Raw genomic sequence first — 6,843 nt, forward strand, 5'->3', positions numbered from 1 at the left:
CCTCAATCTTCACTCCCTACATCACCCCCACAACAACAACCATTTGTTCCTGAACCATCTGTTCCTGAACAACCAATTCCTCAAAAGACCGTTCCTGAACATTCTGTTCCTGAACAACCAGTTACTAAACCCACTCCTGAACCTGAACCTGAAACTGCCGCTCCTGAACACATTGTTCCTGAGCTAACCCCTGCTTCAATATCTTCTTCACCAGTTCAAGTTATGGACACAGACTCTGAGGATGATCAATATGATCATGCCTCTGATATGGTAGTTGACCCCACTCCTGACCAACCATCAACTAGCCAATCTTCATCAAACCTACCAATTGTTCCTCTAGCCTCTCCAAAACCCTCTAAACAACCTTCAACTCCCACCATTTACCTGGATTCTCAAGTACTAAAAGATGTGTGGGAAGATATTGCTTCTGAAGTTCTCAGACTGATAGCAAGTAGAAATGACTTGGGTCATACAATAAGCTATCAGAAGCAATGGAGAAGGATCAAGGAAAGGGTCATCAACCTGATTTCAGCGCTGCATGATTCCTGCATAGAGGCTCAAGAGCAAGCCAAGCAGAAGCTGGAAGATTGGTTGAATGGAATTGAAGAGAATGCTGGAGATGTAGAAGTTCTTGGTACTTGGGTGAAGAATCCACTCAGTATCAGAGGCAGAGAACCTGATGAATTCCTGCCTAAGGAGCTGCATCTGATCATTCCTTCTGAGATCCTGGAAAAGATTGTTGCACCTAACCTGGCTCTAGCTCAGGAGAACAAGGTGCTCAAGGAAGAAAATGAGAGGCTGGAAACAGAGCTACTAAAGCAGAAGCTGAAGATATCAAAGTTGGAAGCTGACATGCAAGAAGCCAAGATCAGAGAAGACAACTACAGAAAAGATATGGACAAGAAGTATGCTGATGTTCAAGAGCTTCTGAAGAAGATTTTAGAGAAATAAGCCAAACCCATAGTTGCACACTTTTAGCTTATTTTTCTGTCTTTTTAGGCTTTTGATATTCTTTGTTCATTTCTGCTTCTGATTTAGTTCTTTTTGCTTCTGATATTATTAGCTTCTGAATTCTTATTGCTTCTGAATATCTTTAACTGTTTATACCTTGTGGTTAAAATGCTTTTAATTTATTTTGACTATGCTCTGAACCTTTAATCTTATGTTTTTCTCACCTCTTCTTTTTGTTTATGTCTTTTTGCTAATGACAAAAGGGGGAGTATATGTGATAGTATTTAAAGGCTCTGAGCCCTATTAATTAATATTTGAAAATTTTGAAAAATTTCTATCTTTTTGTTTTTACCTTTAAAAGGGTGTATCAAAAGGGTGGAGTATCAAATTTCAAATAAAAATTAATTGAACCATTCTTCTTATCTATAAGTCAATTCTTTCAATTTTTTTTTAAGCTCTGATATTATTGTGCGAAAAATGAATTTAATTAACCTGGATAGAACTTAGGGGGAGCTTACAAACCTCACCTTAAAAACTATCAGACTCAGGGGGAGTTAGAGCTTACAAACCTCAGACTCTGAGCTTACAAACCTCAGAAACCCCAAAGTCAACTCGTTAATTAGATTAACAACAATTGACCAATTTTAAATACTATTGTTTGTCATCATCAAAAAGGGGGAGATTGTTGGAACAAAATGTGTTTAACAATGAACCTTAAAGAGTTTTGATGATAACAAGGTATTAAAAATTGTAAATTGGACTAGCTAATATTTGTTCAAGTGTACAGGACCACAGTTAAAAAGTTACATCATTAATTGGTTCTGAATGAGCAAAAAAAGAGCAAAAGGAAATGAAGCTTAGGTGATTCTGAAGGCAATACGCTCCTGAAGTCAAGCTGCTCCTGAAGATAGTAAAAGCGCTCCTGAAGTCAAGCTGCTCCTGAAGAATAGTGCTCCTGAAGACAAGAGGTCCAGAAGCCACATTATCAGAAGCCACATTATCAGAAGCTGCATCATCAGAAGCTGCACCTGCAGAAGCTGTATCATCAGAAGCTGCCTCATCAGAAGTCATTTCACCAGAAGCTAAAGATCAACTGGATTTGCAGAAGATTCAAAGATTGAAGAATCTACATTGCAAAAGCTGTCTATTGGATTCGAAAACACAGCAGAAAATTAGTGTAATATTGCAACGGTCATTTCAAAGGTGTTTGAAGGCATGTGCTTGCAATTTGGACGAAAGCGTTGACATTGTACTTTGTACGAATTGTACAACCACGTTCTCCACTACTCTGTTTTGTGTCCACGCTACAAGACAAGAAAACAGCTCCAGAATACGGCTTCGCCTGCTTAGATGTTCCTTTGGATGAGGAATGGATTTCAAATTTGTTCTTCATAGGACAACAACCAAATCAGGCAAAATATCATTGGTGAAAGATCAAGCTTCAACAACGACTCTTTGGTGTGCTGGCAATTTCACAACGTCTCTTTCACACCTCTATATAAAGGAGTGAAGACCTAGAGATTTGGTAATGCAAGAACGCTGAACGAAAGACTCACAACATTTTTACAAGTGCCAAACCTCTGCTGAAATTGTTCTGCATTCACTTAGAATTTCTGTGTCTCAAAGTTATATCTTAGAAATTCTTAAGTCCATTGAGTCTGTATCTGATTTGTATTGTGAGCACCTCTGATTGTATATCAAGTGTTCAACCTTAAACAATTTTCTGTGTAATTTTGTTTAGTTAGGAAGTCTCTTGATTGTGTTCTTGAGCAAAGGAAGTCTCTAGCTTGTGTGCTTGAGCAAAGGAAGTCTCTTGCTTGTGTGCTTGAGCATTTGTAATCAGATATTACTCATAGTGAACTCTCCTTGGAAGTGCAAGGGGGACAGGACTACTTCCGGTTTGTGGAAGGAACCTGTATAATTGCTTTGTGTCTTTCTTCTTCTCTCTCTCTGTTTTATTCCGCTGCATATAGATTCTGATAATCACTTCAGAAGCTGTCTCACTTAGCTTCTGATTAGTGTGTTCAGTTTTTAGGAGAAAAGAAGAATTTTCCAAAAACACAATTCAACCCCCCCCCCCCCCCCTTCTTGTGTTTTTCTCACCTTCAAATGAAACTCTGATCACCAGAAACCAATCGATCTCCTCCGATCCCAATCTCCAATCATCAATCTGGAATTCTCTCTCGGTGACATCTCCACCTCAACGATTTGAATTTCATTCAAGATTAGCTTCCGTCTAATTCTCAATCATGTGGAGATGTTCCCAAGCCTTATCCCTCATCTCTTCCATTTTTTAGCTTCTCAATTCTCGTTTCTCAATTCCATTTTTATTTTATTTAATTTTATTTCTGTTTTGTCTAATCTCCTGTTGAAAAGAAAGAGCTATCATTGTCAAGGCCTGGAATTTGTTTGAAGGATTGGACAAGAGTACAGAGATACAACACTGCTGTGTGATGTTGTTCTGATATGATAGGAGTCTTTTGTGAGTTACAGAATGTCTGTTTAGGTCTATATTTTTTTAATTCATTTGGGGAATTACTTGTTTTTTCTCCTAATAGATGTTGCATGTCAAAAGGATATTCCTTTTGTATTGTAACTACTATGTCTCTATATTGTAATTGGTTTGTTGCTATTGAGAATCAGAATGAGAATTTGAGTACAAGTTGAAACCTGGTCGAGAATTTCATTCCGAGAGACATCCATTAGTTTACTTGGTTGCTGTTTTGATAGTGATGAATTTAAGCTTGTAGGGATAGGTGAATCTTTTGCCATTTTTTCTAATTATTATCGGTGTAGACGTGTCTGTGTCGACGTGTCCATGTTAGAAAATTGTGGCGACATACAATGCCGGCATTTTAAGCATGTTTTAACATACAATGTCCAAGTTGAATTGTTATCCCTTGGTCACATTTTAAGCATGTTTTGACTTTAGCCGTTGTGTAGAGGTAGAGAGACAGCTTAGATTTTGTTAGAATAACACAGAGAAAGAGCTTGTTGCACATATTGTGTACATTGAAAGTTTTTGAATAAATTGTCATTATATTGTGCATCTATTTGGTATTTTTATTTCTATATTTTATATGATACTCCTCAAATTTTATTGTCTTGATAATTATAGGCATTGCTAAAAATACCATTGATACTGTCTTATTACTTCTATCTGCAGAAGCTGAATAGCACAAGACAATCAATTATGCCAAAGCTGTTGCAGAAGCTGAATAGCGCAAGAGAATCAATGATGCTAAAGAGAAATGATAAAATAGATAGCGTTGCTGGCCTAATATGGAATGGTATTTTGTACTTGTGTTTGGGAAAATGCTGTCAAAAACTAACGGTATCATGGTCTGGTGTATACTTGTGTTTGAGTTGTCTCTGCTGCTCCAATGTTGCTTACGCTGTTGTCAGTTTTTAATCGGCGTTATTAGAGATTGATCGGTGTATTATTCCTATTTAGCAGAAACATTTCTGTCTTTGTGATTTTCAGGGTGATCCGCCTATATATGATGCCCTTTATATTGTTAATGTAATTATATAATTGTAATGTTTTTTTTAGAATAACATTGTTGTAATATTTTAATATGTTGAAGATCGATACTTTCCAAAATCAAGTTTCAACATGATTGATAATCTTTGTTTCAAAATCAATTACATAAAAAGGACCGAAATTGAAAAATATTAAAACATTCAACCAATCAGAAAGAGTGCAATGATGGAAAAATTACAAAAAGTTTAAAATGATAAATGAAGGCTAAGTAACGTTAAAGCCAAAATGAAACCAAACTAGACCAAACTGAGAAATGGAACTGCCCTGCAACTTACATACACCTCACAACAGAGAAACTACTACAAATATGCAGGAAAACTACACAGTTGAAACAATGGGACACCACCTTACACTTTTTTTTAGAAACATGAAATTTATTACAATGAGTGTGTGCAAGAAGCACAGCAAAACTCGCGGACAGGAACAAAAATTACACAGGGTTCTGATATACTAGAAACCCCGTGCCTAAAACAGCAAAACGCAGGCCAGAAAACTAAAAAACCAGCAAAACACAGAAACCCCTGCTGCTACTGTCAAGGGAATGAGGCTCCCATATACCAAAAAGCCAGCAAACCAGAAAAAGCAGGAAGCCGCAACCAAAGCTGGACTCCACCTTACACTATAAACTCAAATTTTACTCCAATAGCTTAATAACCATTTTCACTCCATCATGATGATGGATGATCATTTATATGGTGTTGTGCCTGCAAAAGGCACACATGAATGAAATAATTAGTGACTTATGTTGAAATTTGACTATATTGCCAAAACAAATCAAAAATCAATACCTTGAAAAGTTCTAAATATGAAACATTGTGGTCTATGCTTTGAGAATAATATGGAACCTAAAACCAATAGATTAAGAATGAGTTATTTTCATTATATAAATTTCTCTGTGTCAATAAAATTGAAGAGTGTTGAAATCTATATTCACCTTATTAACATCAATATATTTTTTATTTGGATTGAAGGGAGCTAACATTTGTTTTACTTGAATGCTCTCTTGTGTGTCAATCACATCAAGATCAATTATCTGAAATATAGAGAACTCTTGATTTTCTTGAACTTTAGATATACTAGGCCCCTACATAAAATAAATTAAATTAGACATACATTTTATTACGTGTAAAGAAGATAAAATAAACTTGAAAATTTCAAGATTACCTCTTCTTGACTTTGATAAGTGTTACTTTTTTTGTTGCTTTTTTGTCCTTTCTTTCCTGCAAGTTTCCATTTCACAATTTGATCAACTTTAGAACCCTTCCTTTTTGAAGGAGGACGCCCTTTACTTCGAGACGCTATAGGATCAAGGATTTTAGTCATCTGATTTTGAACTAAGTTATCTCCTTCAGTGATCTCTGAAAAACTTTCTTGACATGTCAACTCCAGTTTTAATTTCTCTATTCTATCCATTACTTTCAATAAATCATTTTCAGTATGGATACATGAAGAAGCAACTTCGTAAAAGGCATCACAAGCTTTAGCTACACGCTGCAACTCTTCATTTCCGGCTAATTGATCAAAACCACTTTTAACAAGTGTATGTCTTCGCTTAATATCCTTCCTCCATCTTGGCAATATATAACAAGAGGGCACTGACTCTGTTTTAGCTGTGAGCTTAAGAACGCAAATGATATGTCTATATTAAATACCCTTAAACTCAAATAAAAAACATGTACATCGTATTTCAAAGTCTTTCTCATTGAAGAATACCTTGAACATTATGTCTTTAACTTTATCAAATACCTTTTTACTTTTTGTAACACAATATGTTGAGTTCAAAGCCTCTATTCTCTCAAAGAAAGTATGACACTACATCATAAAAGCCACTTCTACTTGAAACTCTTTGAATTTTGCATTGGTATATGCCTTTTGAAATTGAGATTCAAATCCAAAATGACTTATACAAGCAATAATTCTATTGACTAAACAAAAATCAAGCATATTTTCCTTTACAATTTTAGCTTTCAATGCATTATCATATTTTTCAACAAATTGCTTCAATGTTGTCTTTGAGTTCACATATCCATCAAAAAATGCGTTCATACTTTCAATTCGTTGTGTAGTTGACATTCCAGCCCAAACTGTGTCTCTCACATACACAGGAACCCAACGATGACGCTAATCAAACAACCCTTTCAACCATTCATTATCATGAAGTTCATAACATTCAATCATTTTTTCCCACTTCTTCATGAAATCACTTATGCTCAAAGAATCATATACCGCATCATGCAAAAGTATTTTGATAGACTCATAGTTAGAGAGTCTACTCAATTTTTCTCGAACCTTTTTCATTATATGCCACAAGCACCACCGATGGCGAGCTTTCGGGAAGACGACCTCAA

At 35.7% G+C, this 6,843-nt stretch overlaps 1 pseudogene; it reads right to left on the reverse strand.

The window, feature by feature from the left end:
• Nucleotides 1–5,163: 5,163 nt before the first annotated feature.
• On the reverse strand, nucleotides 5,164–6,217 carry LOC146898996 (protein FAR-RED IMPAIRED RESPONSE 1-like; annotated as a pseudogene).
• Nucleotides 6,218–6,843: the final 626 nt, after the last annotated feature.

The sequence above is a fragment of the Medicago sativa genome, chromosome 8 (assembly GCF_051527215.1).
Source record: "Medicago sativa cultivar Bolivia chromosome 8, Bolivia_mono, whole genome shotgun sequence".
Lineage (NCBI taxonomy): Eukaryota > Viridiplantae > Streptophyta > Magnoliopsida > Fabales > Fabaceae > Medicago > Medicago sativa.